General features: G+C 43.3%; 1 long non-coding RNA gene across 1 annotated transcript; it reads left to right on the plus strand.

The window, feature by feature from the left end:
* Positions 1-4,556: 4,556 nt before the first annotated feature.
* On the plus strand, positions 4,557-16,224 carry LOC135983817 (uncharacterized). Its single transcript, XR_010601641.1, has 3 exons — positions 4,557-4,689; positions 7,090-7,251; positions 15,215-16,224. It is a non-coding gene; the product is annotated as an uncharacterized LOC135983817 (long non-coding RNA).
* The last annotated feature ends 658 nt before the right edge of the window (positions 16,225-16,882 follow it).

Genomic DNA, 16,882 nt, shown 5'->3' on the forward strand with positions numbered 1-16,882 from the left:
AACTTCTGAAAAGCAAACAGTGCAGTTAGTTTAAGATTCCTACCCCCAGTCTAGTCCAGGTTGGCTAGACACTACCTGGATTGCTCAGTCCTGGGGCAGGGGCCAGGAGAAAATGAGGCAAAGGAATCCCAGGTGCATATCCTAAAACAGGGCTGGCCCTAGAGAGGCTGTGACATTTGTGCCCTAGAGCACATGAAATAGTGGTTATTCTGGTGGGAGAATGTGCCATAGTGTGTGTGTAAATCTCAAACACCTACAAAATCACTTGGAGTCTGTAACAAGGTTGCATAAATCCACACTTCAGAGCTAGAAATGTGAAAGGCTATACATGCAGTTTTAGCCCTTAGGCACAGCAGGTCTTCTAAATCCACATCATAGGGTGACAAGTATCAGAGGCATAGCAGTGATTTGGGGTGTTTTTTTGGTGTGGATACAGAATGAGGAGTCTGGGGGTACCTTAAAGACTAACAGATTTATTTGGGCATAAGCTTTCATGGGTGAAGAACCTGTTTCAGATGCATCTGAAGAAGTGGATTCTTTACCCACAAAAGTGTAGGCCCAAATAAATCTGTTGCCTTTAAGCTACCCCCAGACTCCCCATTTCTTTTGTTTAAAGGGGTGAGTAATTCAGCTCTTCCCACAGCCTCAGATCTTCCTGTCATCTAGGAAAGGTTTCAGTCACTATGAAAAATACATAACAAACCACCTTGTAACATAATACAGATTAAAACAAGAGCTTTTGAATTTCAAATGAAGGTGCTACAGTGCCCATACTACAGAGGATATGGGTTCTGTTTAGTGTACCACATACCCTGGGAAAGCAAAAACATTGGGGCCTGTATACTTAAAGGTATCTAGGCATTGCTCCACTCAGCATTGCAGGACCTCTTTGAGATCTAACTTTTCCTTTACAACTGACATAAGCCCTAAGTGCTGAAGTCACTTTTTGAAAATGAGACTTATGTTGCTGTCACATGGGTCTTGCATAGCCATGTTTAAACACTTTTTATAGTTCAGAGCAGCGGTTTTATTTGTAAAGTTCTTTAATCTAAAACCCAGGCCAAACTGGAGGGTGCTATGAGAGGTGGTAAATGACCTATATCCTAGGTTATTCACAGCCCTGCTACTCCTGTGAGTCATTTCTAAACCCAGACCAAACTTGAGCTATCATAGCACCCTCATTTACCTCCTAGGTTATTCCCAGCCCTTGAGTCACTTCTATGCTTTGTGCCTCTGTAAAAGGGGGATAACCATTCACTCTAATCATGCAGTATTTTGAAATCTGGTTATATTCAGTAACTAGCACAAGGGGGCCCAGTTGCAGCAGGGTAACACAGGGAGGCCCCTAACTGCAACTATTACAGCTGTGAACTTCCTAATGTGCTAAAGTTTGCACAATGTAGCTGTATTCAAAGTCAATGGGAAAGAAGCAGTTCCAGATGCATTTTTTTTCTAAGCCACTCTTTCTACAGAGGGAAAACTGATCTAGTGGTTCTAGAATACCTATGTTCTATAAAAGCCACCATGAATGCCTTGCCTACCCTAGAAAGGGAGATGCAGCATATTCTAGCAAAAGTTTGTTTCCAGTATCATTTATGACTTCAGGAAATGAAATAAGTAGGGCTATCAATTAATTGCAGTTAACTTGCACAATTAACTCCAATAATCATCATTAACAGTGCAATTAAGCAGTTTTTTTAAACAATAGAATACCAATTAAATATTTTTGGATGTTTTTCTACTTTTTCAAATATTGATTTCTATTACAACACAATACAATGTGTACAGTGCTCACTTTATATTTTTCTTACAAATATTTGCACTGTAAAAATGATAAAAGAAATAGTATTTTTCAATTCACCTCCAGCTACTGAAGTACAATCTCTTTAGCAGGAAAGTGCAATCTACAAATTGTAGACTTTTTTTTTTTAGTTACATAACTGCTCTCAAAAACAAAACAATGTAAAACTTTAGAGCCTACAAGTCCACTCAGTCCAATTGGTAAGACAGACAAGTTTGTTTACATTTACAGGAGAGGCTGCTGCCTGCTTATTTACAATGTCACCTGAAAGTGAGAATAGCTGTTTGCATGGCACTTTTGTAGCTGGTGTTGCAAAGTATTTGTTACAGATATGCTAAACATTCATATGCCCCTTCATGCTTCGGCCACCATTCCAGAGGACATGCTTTCATGCTGATGAAGCTTGTTAAAAAATAATGCATTAATTAAATTTGTGACTGAACTCCTTGGGGAGAACTGTATATCTTCAGCTCTGTTTTACCCTAGACTAGACTAGACAAGATATTTATTAACCTTGCAGAATTCCTTATGTATGCATAAACTACCTTTAATAACTCCTTAACTATTATCCCAAGACACCTACCTCTCTCTTTCCTGAAAAGTTACCAGTTCTTCCCCCAACCTTCTGTGAGAGAAGAAAGGAGAAAAAAAATAACTAGAAAAAGTTTGAGTTTAGGTTGGACCCATGTAACCTAATGCATACTAGTTAAGTGATCTAAACTCAGCTATTTTCCTACTGCAGATGCAGGGCAACATCTTTAACATATTAGCTGGTCAATTTGCCATATATTTCATGTTCTAGCAGTCTCAGATGATGACCCAGCATGTTTGCTTTAAGAACACTTTCACTGCAGATTTGACAAAATGCAAAGCAGGTACCAATGTGAGATTTCTAAAAATAGCTACAGTACTTGACCCAAGGTTCAAGAATCAGCAGTGCCTTCCAAAATCTGAGACGGACGAGGTGTGAAGAATGCTTTCAGAAATCTTAAGAGCAACACTCAGATGCGGAAACTACAGTACCCAAACCACCAAAAAGGAAAATCAACCTTCTGCTGGTGGCATCTGACTTGGATGATGAAAATGAACATGCGTTTCCTCCACTCTGCTTTGGATAGTTATCGAGCAGAACCCATCATCCGCATGGATGCATGTTCTATGGAACTGTGGTTGAAGAGGAAGGGACATATGAATTTTTAGCACATCTGGGACATAAATAGCCTGCAATGCTAGCCACAATAGTGCCATGCAAATGCCCACTCTCACTTTTAGGTGACATAAACAAGAAGCAGCCAGCATTATCTCCTGGAAATTATATTCAAGTTTGTATGTCTGAGCAATTGGCTGAAGTAGGACTGAGTGGACTTGTAGGACAAAGTTTTACATTGTTTTATTTTCAATGCAGTTATTTTTTGTACATAATTCTACATTTGTAAGTTCAACTGTCATGATAAAGAGATTGCACTTCAGTACTTGTATGAGGTGAATTGAAAAATACTATTTTGTTTTTTACAGTGCAAATATTTGTAATAAAAATATAAAGTGAGTACTATACACTTTATTTACTCTGTTGTAATTGAAATCAATATATTTGAAAATGTAGAAAACATCCAAAAATATTTGAATAAATTATATTCTATTGTTGTTTAACACAATTAATTGCAATACATTTTTAATCACACGATTAATCGTGATTCATTTTTTTAATCGCCTGACAGCCCTAGAAATAAGCTATATTGGCAAAGGGCTTTTCTCCCCAGTATATCTGCATCTATACAGGGTGCTTTTGCTGGTATAGCATTCCTAACTCTCAGTTATGCCAGCAAAAGGCAGACTAGACAAGATATTTATTAACCTTGCAGAATTCCTTATGTATGCATAAACTACCTTTAATAACTCCTTAACTATTATCCCAAGACACCTACCTCTCTCTTTCCTGAAAAGTTACCAGTTCTTCCCCCAACCTTCTGTGAGAGAAGAAAGGAGAAAAAAAATAACTAGAAAAAGTTTGAGTTTAGGTTGGAGCCATGTAACCTAATGCATACTAGTTAAGTGATCTAAACTCAGCTATTTTCCTAGTGCAGACGCAGGGCAACATCTCTAACATATTAGCTGGTCAATTTCTAGCCTAGGCTCCTGTATCTATATTTAAAAAAAAAAAAAGGTTGGCTTTAGCTACCATGGTGTAGCTAAGTCTGAAGTAAATTCAAAACTTTCCCTAGTTAAGGCAAACCCTACAGAGTGTTTCACAGTTTCAGCCAAGTTGTTTGGGAATTATGATAAACCAAATCAAAAAGGTAATTTTTCAAGAAGTGAAAACACCTCTTGTTATATGCAGAGCTCCCAAATACCATCTCCAGTTTGCCTTAGACTTTTGAGACAAATTCAGCCCTGGCATAAGAAAAATGTCATAGAGCTTGGTTTATTTCTGGTAAATTTAGGGTTAAGACTTTGTGCAACGGAGAACAAGTATTTGCAGGACATGGGTCTTAGGCAATAAGGTGCAAAACAGGCTGATTTTGGAAGGACAGCATCTCTAGCTATTAAACTGCATTAACACTCTATTACAAATAATTAGTATAATTACAATATAGTATTCTTAGAAGTTGGAGAGACTTTAAATAATCCATACCAAATCAGCTGGGAAACCACACACCACTGCTCCTTTAGTGTCTAGTCTTTGTTAGTAAGAAAAAACACCTTCTCCTAATTAGCAATAATTGCTAGGCAGGGTGTGGCATCCTGGAGGAGTCCAGTTGAATGAAAGAATAGTGCCAGTCAAAGAAATAGGCTACCTCATACATTATTTTAATTACTATCTTTCTCTTTCAGGTCTCCAAGATTTTGAACTAACTTTTTGTGGTGAGACTGACTTTGGTGGTTGGTAGGTATGTTTCTCTCTTCCCTTTCTCTTCTCACACCCACCCTATCTCTGTGTTAGCTTCCTTTAGAGATAGTATTTTAGATCAAATATTTTGATCTCCTCCTAATCTGAAGTACAATACTCACCATTTATTTTAGGCAACACCATTTCAGATTTCTCACATTTCTATATTCCATAATTAAATGGGTTATGATGTTTGAGTTTTCATAAAAAGAAATTGTTGAATGTCTTCCTTTTTAGTATATATCTGTGTTCTGGGGTGCTCCTTATATTATTGTTCTTGGAGGGGTCGGTTGTAAGTTAACTTTCTCTATGAATGTTGTGTGAAATCTTTGTCTTGCTACAGGTCTGAAGTGAAATGGGAAGATCTAAAACTAGCTCAGATTATAGCTATTGCTAATATCAAAAGATACAGGAGAAAAATGGTTATTGCCATGTGTTGCTTTGCTATTTTTATGTCTACTGTAATTGTATTCAGACTGCCTGGGTGTAGCCCCTAACTATGTGGCTTGAACAGGGAGTTGAAATGAAGGTGGATTTTATTGGTTTGTCCATCTGTCCACTAATCAATCCTGGACTCTGTCAAGCCTGTCTCACAATCTTTAAGAGCTGGTGGTTGTTGTTTCTTGTGTATTTAAAAAACACATTTGGATATGATGCATCTCCCCTTTTTATTCTTTTGTCTGCTTTAGATCCTAGTTGTAGTAGCTTCTTGTAAGAAGGGTACAGTTGGGACTTACTTTCTGTCTCTGCATTTCATAGAAAGCATGTAATGTTCTTGTGCTGCAGTGTTTTGTTTGTATGATGCTGGACTACTGTTTACTCTGCCATTTGGACCTGCAATAATTTTTCTTGCTTTTCAGTTTCATCTGACTAGAACACATCTTCCCAGCCAAATGAGAAATCAAAGCAGATAGGTGCTGTCAGTAGAAATTTAAGCTTCTGTAGGTAAATTACTGATCTTAACTCTTGGGTGTTAGCCACCAGTTGATTGTTGTACTCAGTATCATTACTCTCTAGAAACCAGTCACATTATACGGTCCTTGTTATTGCTGTAGTGGCTTCAGAAAAATCTAGAGCTGGTCAGAGAATGACAGTTCAGTCTCAAGAAAACTTTTGAGGTTTCAATATTTGTTTTTGTCCTACATTAGAATGAAAACAAAACTTTGGAATGTTTTCACAAAATAGAATTGTGTTAAACATGTGTCTTGCGATCAGAAAGGTCAGGTTTTTGATCTCTCTCTGGTCAGAAGTGACCAGAGAGCCCTGGATATGAAGCCTTCCCATCAGAAACTTTGTTGAAACTGCTAAGTTTCTGTGGAATGTTCTGGCTTTGACTAAATAGCATATTGAGGTGAAATTACATTTAGTTGAAAATGTTCCAATCAGCTCTAGAAAAAACTTGAAAGGCTGGTAATTGTAGATGATGTTGAAGCACAATGCTACTCGCAGATGTTATTACGACTCAATCAACCACATTTTATTCAAGGTAATAGTCATTTTTGTTGAGGGGCAGTTCCTGGAAGAGCTATGTGTCCAATCTGAGCTGAATGACCCTCTAGCTTTCAAAGTGGAAGACCCTAAATGTTAAGGGAACCTGGAAAGAGAACTACGGAGAGGGAATGAGCTTATGCCCTCCTCTTTTTTCTGCTTTATAATATATGGAAACAACATGAAAGGATTTTTTTTTTTTTACCTCTCCAAAAGAGTCATCTTGGTTGGCGATCTTTTGAAATTGTAACCCTTCTCTCATTGAGATTTTCATTTTCACACAGAGACAGTAAACTGGACAGTTGAGGGAAAGAGATGTTTAGTCATACTGTTAACTTGTTTCTTAACACCTTTCTAAGTCTAACACATAATACAACTTGTGGGAAAAGATAATTATTTAAAAAGATTTAATTCTCTCAATTCAAGGAAGATGTGGAAGTGCACAATGCCCATTTTCTAAGCACCCCTCTCCTCCTAGGTACTCCAGCAAACCTAGGGAAATTTAGTCTAATATTTCTAAGATTAAAAACATGCAGACTTACTCTTCTGCCTCCTCCCCTGCAGTGATGCTATGGAGATACAGGCAAGAAGAATAACAAAGCCTTCTTTGGAAACATGATAAGGAAGCAAAAAGGCACACCCAATTTTTAATAAATGCCTCTTGCAAGTCACATCAAACTAACAATATAAGTACTCTTACCTTGGCTACTACTCATAGTTAAATAGATCCCTGCAGTGGATACCTAGACTCCTGAAGTAGCTTGATTTAATTTGAGTCTTCAGCCCACAGAGACTTCTATTGTCAATATCCACAACAGCTCCAAAGGGACTGATTTCCTGGAAACATAGGTGATTCAATCTCCACAGTGACAGTCCTTCCTCCAAGTCAATGACATGATGCTTCTTTTTGTAGGATGTATTCAGCAAGGTCCTCAGTCAGCTCTTAGTCCATGCTGCCCATGGCCTGGGTTCCATGCTTCCACCTCTGAAAAGGAGCACCACTGAAACATCACATTTGCCTGTGATCCTGCCATCAGTGATAGACCCCCAGTTATGACTACACTTGAACTTCAAGGTGAGTAAACCATGGGATAAAGTTGGATTTCTGTACTTATCTCAGAGGTGACGTGCAACTAGAATGTACTGCTTTCTATGTGGAAAACTGACTGCTGTGTGACCTTAGGCAAGTCACTTCACAGCACTGCCTTGCTTCCCTCCCCATCCTCCTATAAAATGGAGGCAATGATATTTGAATTCCTTTGTAAATTAGTTTGAGATTTACAGATGAATAACACTGTGAACTTACTATTACCTTCCCTCACACTCTAGTCAGAACAGAGCTTTAAAGTCGCAGTTATAACTCTGAGATCACAGCAGGATTTGCAAGTATGGGATGGAAGAGAAAGTGGGTTGAGTGTCGTCTAGAGTTTCATGAACTGGATATTGTAATATTTGGCGCAGATGGGAAGGGGCCTCGTGGTACATTTTAGAAGAAGGGATAAAAATGTGTTGCTTGCAACATGACTTAATGGAAATGCCTGCAGAGCAAAAGTGTCAACATGTTGCTCTTCCTCACTTTTTGTCTGCTGCAATTGTAATATGGCCTTGAAAAGAGCCTACCAGAAATTATGATAAGGCTGATATTGTAGGGTCCTGTGACTCAAACATCTCAATAATTTGTTTATGGTGGGTTTTGTGTCTGTGTTTGGTTTCAAGTCCAATTGAAACACAGTTTAAGGAAATCAAATTCACGGGAATTGTTTTTTTTTTTTTCTGAAAGATTAAAAATGAGGCAGAAATAAAGGCACAATGCAGGGAAGAGGCACAGAGAGAGGAAGTGTAGGTGAAAAACTGTAACCAGCTAATTACTCATGAATCTTTGATCACCATCCCTCCTCTCTGCTCCCTATTTCACCTAGTCTTCTGGGACTTATTTGAACATTCCAAACTTAGGGGTGGTTGATGGGTTTTAAAACAAAAAAAAAAAAAAGAAAAACTGCTTGCTACTAAAACATTTCCTCTTTCTCTAACTTCCAAAAATGTGGAACTTCTGTCTCCCAAAATTACTCTGTCTGAGGCCATATTTACCTCGCTATGTCCATCCTTAAAGTCAGATCTCTCAGCCCTCTAGGATGAGAATTTAAGAGGCGATTCCCAGCTGTTAATAGGGAAGGCACTTTGCTTCTAGCCCTGGGAAGTCTTGATGACTGAAGGTGTAGAGGATCTGGAGTGGCACTTCCATGTAGAGAGTTATTTGAAGACACTTTTTGGACTTGTCGAGACAGAGACTTTGGGTATGTCTACACTACGAAATTAGGTCGAATTTATAGAAGCTGGTTTTATAGAAATCAGTTTTATACAGTAGATTGTGTGTGTCCCCATATAAAATGCTCTAAGTGCAGTAAGTCGGCGGACCGCGTCCACAGTACCGAGGCTAGCATCGACTTCCGGAGCGTTGCACTGTGGGTAGCTATCCCACAGTTCCTGCTGTCTCCGCCGCCCATTGGAATTCTGGGTTGAGATCCCAATGCCTGATGATGCAAAAACAGTGTTGGGGGGGGGGTTCTGGGTACATGTCATCAGGCCCCTCCCCCTCCGTTAGAGCAACGGCAGACAATCGATTCACGCCTTTTTACCTGGGTTACCTGTGCAGACAACATACCACGGCAAGCATGGAACCCGCTCAGCTCAGCTCAGCTCACCGTCACCATATGTCATCTGGGTGCCGGCAGACATGGTACTGCATTGCTACACAGCAGCAGCTAATTGCCTTTTGGCAGTAGACGGTGCAGTATGACTGGTAGCCGTCATCGGCTATCTGGGTGCTGGCAGACATGGGGCTGCATTTCTATACAGCAGCAGCTCCTTGCCTTCTGGCAGTGGATGGTGTATTACGATTGATATCCATCATCATTATATTCCTCAGTGAGTTCAGTCAGAGGCACCTGGGCAGACACGTTTTGTCTCCTGGAGACTCAGTCCTGTCGGCAGTCCTATTGAACCGTCTTGACGACGATGGCTAGCACTCGTAATACAGCATTTTCTGCCAAGCACCCAGAAGATGCCGATGGCTATCAGTCATGCGGCACCGTCTGCTGCCAGCTTATGATATAAAAAATAGATGGACCAGATTTGTTCTGTATTCATTTGCTTCCCCCTCCCACCGTAAAATCAACGGCCTGCTAAACCCAGGGTTTTGAGTTCAATCTTTGGGGGGGCCATTCTGTGTGACAGTTGTTTGTGTTTCTCCCTGATGCACAGCCACCTTTGTTGATTTTAATTCCCTGTAAGCCATGTCATCACTCGCCCATCCCTCCCTCCCTTCATCAGACAATAGTTTCACGCCTTTTTTCAGCCCAGACGCCATAGCACTGGGATCATGGAGCTCGCTCAGATCACTGCGGCAATTATGAGCACTATGAACACCACGCGCATTGTCCTGGAGTATATGCAGAGCCAGAACATGCCAAAGCAAAACCAGGCGAGGAGGCGATTGCAGCGCGGCGATGAGAGTGATGAGGAAATTGACATGGACATAGACCTCTCACAAAGTACAGGCCCCAGCAATGTGCAAATCATGGTGTTACTGGAGCAGGTTCATGGTGTGGAACGCCGATTCTGGGCCCGGGAAACAAGTACAGACTGGTGGGACCGCATCGTGTTGCAGGTCTGAGATGATTGTCAGTGGCTGAGAAACTTTTGCATGCGTAAGGGGCACTTTCATGGAACTTTGTGACTTGCTTTCCCCTGCCCTGAAGCGCCAGAATACCAGGATGAGAGCAGCCCTCACAGTTGAGAAGCGAGTGGCGATAGCGCTGTGGAAGCTTGCAATGCCAGACAGCTACCGGTCAGTCAGGAATGAATTTGGAGTGGGCAAATCTACTGGGGGGGCTGCTGTGATCCAAGTAGCCAACGCAATCAAAGACCTGCTGATATCAACGGTAGTGACTCTGGGAAACGTGCAGGTCATAGTGGATGACTTTGCTGCAGTGGGATTCCCAAACTGTGGTGGGGCAACAGACGGAACCCAGATCCCTATCTTGTCACCGGAGCACCAAGCCACCAAGTACATAAACCGCCAGGGGTACTTTTCAATGCTGCTGCAAGCCCTGGTGGATCACAAGGGACGTTCCACTAACATCAACATGGGATGGCCGGGAAAGGTCTGTGATGCCCGCATCTTCAGGAACTAGGGTGACCAGATGTCCTGATTTTATAGGGACAGTCCCGATTTTTGGGTCTCTTTCTTATATAGGCTCCTATTACCCCCACCCCCCGTCCTGATTTTTCACATTTGCTGTCTGGTCACCCTATCAGGAACTCTGGTCTGTTCAAAAGCTGGAGGAAGGGACTTTCTTCCCGGAACAGAAAATAACCATTGGGGATGTTGAAATGCCTATAGTTATCCTTGGGGACCCAGCCTACCCCTTAATGCCATGGCTCATGAAGCCGTACACAGGCAGCCTGGACAGTAGTCAGGACCTGTTCAACTACAGGCTGAGCAAGTGCTGAATGGTGGTGGAATGTGCATTTGGACATTTAAAAGCGTGCTGGTGCAGTTTACTGACTGGGATAGACCTCAGCGAAGCCAATATTCCAATTGTTATTGCTGCTTGCTGTGCGCTCCACAATATCTGTGAGAGTAAGGGGGAGACATTTATGGTGGCGTGGGAGGTTGAGGCAAATCGCCTGGCCACTGATTACGCGCAGCCAGACACCAGGGCGGTTAGAAGAGCACAGCAGGGCGCGGTGCGCATCAGAGAAGCTTTGAAAATGAGTTTTGTGACTGGCCAGGCTACGGTGTGAAACTTCTGTTTGTTTCTCCTTGATGAACCCTCCGCCCCCACCCCACCCCCCGGTTCACTCTACTTCCCTGTAAACTAACCACCCTCCCCTCCCCCCTTCGAGCACCACTTGCAGAGGCAATAAAGTCATTGTTACTTCACATTCATGCATTCTTTATTAATTCATCACACAAATAGGGGGATAACTGCCAAGGTAGCCCGGGAGGGGTGGGGGAGGAGGGAAGGAAAAGGACACACTGCAGTTTAAAACTTTAACTCTTATTGAAGGCCACCCTTCTGATGCTCGGGCAATCATCTGGGGTGGAGTGACTGGGTGGCCGGAGGCCCCCCCCCACCGCATTCTTGGGCGTCTGGGTGAGGAGGCTATGGAACTTGGGGAGGAGGGCTGTTGGTTACACAGGGGCTGTAGCGGCGGTCTCTGCTCCTGCTGCCTTTCCTGCAGCTCAACTATACGCTGGAGCATATCAGTTTGATGCTCCAGCAGCCGGAGCATCGACTCTTGCCTTCTGTCAGCAAGCTCACGCCACCTATCCTCTTCAGCCCGCCACTTGCTCTGTTCATCCCGCAATTCAGCCCGCCACTTCTTCTCTCGTTCATATTGTGCTTTTTTGCACTCTGACATTGACTGCCTCCACGCATTCTGCTGTGCTCTGTCAGCGTGGGAGGACATCTGGAGCTCCAAGAATGTATCATCCCGAGTCCGCCGTTTTCTCCTTCTAATCTTCACTAGCCTCTGTGAAGGAGAAACATTTGCAGCTGGTGGTGGAGAAGGGAGAGGTGGTTGAAAAAGACACATTTTAGAGAACAATGGGTACACTCTTACACGTTAAATTTTGCTGTTCAGATTACACAGCACATGTGCTTTCGTTACGAGGTCGCATTTTTCCTCTTATATTGAGGGCCTGCCGGTTTGGTGTGAGAGATCACTCACGCAGTGCCAGGCAACAGATTTCGGCTTGCAGGCAGCCATGGTAAGCCACAGTCTTTTGGCTTTTTTAACCTTCTTAACATGTGGGAACTGTTTCAAACAGTAGCACCCTCATTTCCCAGACCAAGCACCCATTGGGTTGGCCATTTAAAAGGGGTTTGCAATGCAAAAGGAGGGGCTGCGGTTTCTGGGTTAACATGCAGCACAAGCCCAACTACCCCTTCTTCCCCACACACCCAATTCTCTGGGATGATCACTTCACCTCTCCCCGCCCACCGACTGGCTAACAGCGGGGAACATTTCTGTTCAGTCGAGCAGGAATGGGCACCTCTGAATGTCTCCTTAATAAAATCACCCCATTTCAACCAGGTGACCATGAATGATATCACTCTCCTGAGGATAACAGAGATAAGGAATGGATGTTGTCTGCATGCCAGCAAACACCAGGACCATACGCTGCCATGCTTTGTTATGCAATGATTCCAGACTACGTGCTACTGGCCTGGTGTGGTAAAGTGTTCTACCATGGCGGACGGGGTAAGGAAGCCCTCCCCAGAAACCTTTTACAAAGGCTTTGGGAGTATATGAAGGAGAGCTTTCTGGAGATGTCCCTGGAGGATTTCCGCTCCATCCCCATACACGTTAACAGACTTTTCCAGTAGCTGTACTGGCCGCGATTGCCAGGGCAAATTAATCATTAATCATTAAACACGCTTGCTTTTAAACCATGTGCAATATTTACAAAGGTGCACTCACCAGAGGTCCCTTGTGTGCCCTCAGGGTCTGGGAGCATGCCTTGGGTGAGTTTGGGGGTTACTGGTTCCAGGTCCAGGGTGATAAACATATCCTGGCTGTTGGAGAAACCGGTTTCTCCGCTTCCTTGCTGTGAGCTATCTTCATTGTCGTCTTCATCTTCTTCCTCGTATCCTGAACCTGCTTCCCTGTTGCGTGATTCTCCATTGATGGAGTCAAAGCACATGGTTGGGGTAGTGGTGGCTGCACCCCCTAGCATGGCATGCAGCTCCGTGTAGAAGCGGCATGTTTGCGGCTCTGCCCCGGACCTTCCCTTTGCCTCTCTGGCTTTGTGGTAGGCTTGCCTTAGCTCCTTAATTTTCACACGGCCCTGCTGTGCGTCCCTGTTATGGCCTCTGTCCTTCATGGCCTTTGAGACTTTTTTTCTAATATTTTGCCATTTCGTTTACTGCTACGGAGTTCAGCTAGCACTGATTCGTCTCCCCATATGGCGAGCAGATCCCGTACCTCCCGTTCTGTCCATGCTGGAGCTCTTTTGCGATCCTGGGACTCCATCATGGTTACGTGTGCTGATGAGCTCTGCGTGGTCACCTGTGCTCTCCACGCTGGGCAAACAGGAAATGAAATTCAAAAGTTCGCGGGACTTTTCCTGTCTACCTGGTCAGTGCATCTGAGTTGAGAGCGCTGTCCAGAGCGGTCACAGTGAAGCACTGTGGGATAGCTCCCGGAGGCCAATAACGTCGAATTCCGTCCACACTGCCCCAAATCCGACCCGCAAAGGCCGATTTTTAGCGCTAATCCCTTCATCGGAGGTGGAGTAAAGAAACCAGTTTAAAGGGCCCTTTAAGTCGGAAAAAGGGCTTCGTCGTGTGGACGTGTCCAGGCTTAATTCAATTTAACGCTGCTAAATTCGACCTAAACTCGTAGTGTAGACCAGGCCTTTGTGTGTGGTAAACCAGGTGTAAATCTCGAACACACTAACTGGCTGTGTGTACCCTGCCACTATGCAGTAAAATTTACCTAGTATGCAATGACATACTACTCTTTGAAAGAGGAGCAGATCAGTGTGAACTGAGAAACATTTAGTACACGGCAGCAAGGTCCATATGGCTAGTTAGTGTGCAGCACTCTAATGTGCTGTAGATTTACACCCTGGTTTGCCATGCATTCATTCTCTTTTAAGGCAAGTCCTTTATAGTTCCTTCAGAGCCCTGGATCATAAATCTGTATTCCCAGCCCATCCTCACAATTCCCCTTGATTGCAGCAGGAGTTGTGGATGCCCAGCATTTATGAAAAATCAGGCACATGGTAATGAAGGCACCTACCATTAGAGAGAGCGAGAGATAGTGGCCCCCGTAATTCTTTTAAAAACATTTACGTTCCCTCACACACTTTCTGTAACTCAGGGTAATGTGCCCACCTCCTGGGGAGAACCTTTACACCACACCATGTAGTATGTGTAGGGACTGACTTTTTTTTTTTTAATATTGTGATTTTTATTACATCTTAAAATTTTCAGAAACACCTTGTACCAACTATCACAGTTCCTGAGGTAACTGCATCTCTGATCCCTTCATGATCTCCTTGAAGGCACCCTATATAGGTTTCAGACCTCCAGCCGTTGTCTTTCTTGGGGAGGAGTCCCATGACACTCTCCCTCTAGACTGTGGATTTAAGCTGCAATTCTTCCTGCCCTTTGGTTTGGTTTTATGTCCAATTGAAATACAGTTTAAAGAAATTGAATTCATGGGAATAGCAAGCCTCACTTCAGTTCAACACCTGCAACCTTGTTCTCTCACGGGCCATGACAGGGTTAACCAGTGACCATCCAACCTTCACAAAGCAAGGTGTTTGTTCAGAATAAAAGCATTACAGAGAAGACTTCTTAAACAGTGAACAGTTTACATGTCGGGCTTGGCTTATCAGGCAGCCATCCATCTACCACATGGAGACTTTGATAGGAACAAAGTACTTCAGATCCTTTCCATAGGGTCTATCCCTCTTGCGGCTGCTGTGTCAGTTCATGGGTAAATCAGAGCGACCAACCCTAGCTCAGACTGATACAAATATCACTTTTTAAATTGATACAGTGCTCTCTGAACATTCCATGATTCTATTGCTCAGTTCATAGGTTGACAACTCCTGATAGTTCATTCACGTTTATGTGGTGACATCCCCCGGCACTGCATTGCTTGTCTGTTCAAAGAAAGAAATTAACTCCTTTGCAACCAGAGAGTAACACAACCAATTGAGAAGGGACTGAGTCACATTTTTAATGAAAAAACAAAGTATCCCAGTTCCGTACACCCACCTCATGCTCTTAGTATATTGTATGCATTAAAGATACATATCTGTTAGAACTTCTCTTTACACTTTCAGCTAGTACCTGTACTTCCAATAGTCCCAGGTGAAATGGAATGTCTTAATATGGCCTCTGAAGGGATATTGCTATGGTGTATTCTTGGTTCAGAGCGAGAAGCACGGTTAGGTCTTGGCACCGGCCAGCATCTTGGAATGCTGTTTTGGAAGAATAATCATTCTTGTGTGTTAGGTCAGAGCCATGAAAGTGATGGGGAGAAGGCCGGACCATCACAGACCAGCAGCAGTGCACATGCTAGTAAACCTGGGCTTTCAGTGGCAGCTCATGCTTTGTCCAGCCATCCTGAGAGTGGGAGCAACAAAGTGAATATTAGACATGGCAGCCAGGATGATGAAATCTCAATCCTGGATTTCTCTGACCTTAAAGGGGAGCATGAAGGAAGTATAATCCCTGTATTCGGCCTGGAGGACAGAGAGAAATCGGAAGATACTGCTTGTAACAGGTTTGCTGCAAGACCGAGTCATTGTGATGTACCTACTGGGAAGAGCAACCTCAAAGAAGGGGATGACCCCCCAGCAGTGGCACCAGGGGGGCAGGCTTCTCCAAGCCATCAAGCTCAGGAGGAGATGACAAAATTTCAGTTTACAGAGAGTGAGAGGGTCACATCTGCAACAAGTAAGAGAGTACTAGAGTTCTTAGAAACCAGCCATCGGGAAGACTCTGAGGCCATACAGAGCATGGAAACACAACTGAGGGGAATGGGGGTAGCCTCAGCTATCATCCATAAACAGCTGGAAGCAATAGTTAATCTCCTCAGCCAGCCTCCTAGGCCTGTCCCTGCACAGCCAGATAGCTCCTTCTCTGCCACACCCTGTGTAGAAAAGGTAGATGCTTCTACATACACTGGTGACAACTGCATGTGATCCGGAGGGTTAGTTGCTCTTTGGAGTCATAAGAGATGGCTCCTGCCTAGTGTAGCTCTCACTTGCAGAAGGTGGCAATGGAACAAGCCTAGGGAGGGAAGAAGAGAGCATGTGGGGCTTAATCTACATATGGTATCTTGTATCTCTTATAATACTCTACATGTTTTACTGGTCAAGATTTTAAAGAATAACCATCCTATGGGGGTAGTACTAAATAACGCTTGAGGGGAAGCAGCCATATGAGGCATTGTTTGACTAGGATTTTTGAATCTCCACCTGTTGTCTCTCTGTTATTTGATACAAAATGTGTTTTCTGGAGATTTTTGAAATTGTATCCTAACAATTAAACTTTGCTATTTATATGAGGGTGTGCATGTGGCTGGTTCAGTTATCCTTAAGTTCTCTTTGGATAAATCTGTGCCAGGTTGATTTGTCATCTTGGTCTGATGGCTATAGGTCATTTTTTCTTCTTGGATTTACGGTTTCACTGTGATTTATCAGCAAGAGAGGATGATCCACCATTTGCAGTAACTCTACACGATATGTCAATGGTATCTTCCTCCTGATTGCATTTTAGGTGCCTGAATCTCCATTTTCATAGAGGGAAATGCACTTTCTGAATCTTGCTTGACCACAGGAAGGTACTCCGCCACTGTTAGCAGAAACCATTAGCCCTTCCTTTCTCAAAAGAAGTTGCTGCATTTTGTGAACTGTGAGCCAGTCAAGTGGCAGCTGCAGGAAGGGGCTCCTTTTGTACAATTTGGCTTGGGCTGGATAGTGGAAGAGGGTCTACGTTTATTATGGATGTGGAGTGAGTGTGTGTGTAAACAATATGTTCATACCCTACTATTTGAGGTCATCAGGTGGTCTGTACAGGAAGACTTTGGGGAGGGATCAGGGAAGAGGATGTGTTTGAGTGGGAAAGGATTGTGTAAAGACAGAGGACTACATGTCTTGGGCGGGAGGTCCTCCATAG

The sequence above is a fragment of the Chrysemys picta genome, chromosome 1, assembly GCF_011386835.1.
Source record: "Chrysemys picta bellii isolate R12L10 chromosome 1, ASM1138683v2, whole genome shotgun sequence".
Taxonomy (NCBI): Eukaryota; Metazoa; Chordata; order Testudines; family Emydidae; genus Chrysemys; species Chrysemys picta.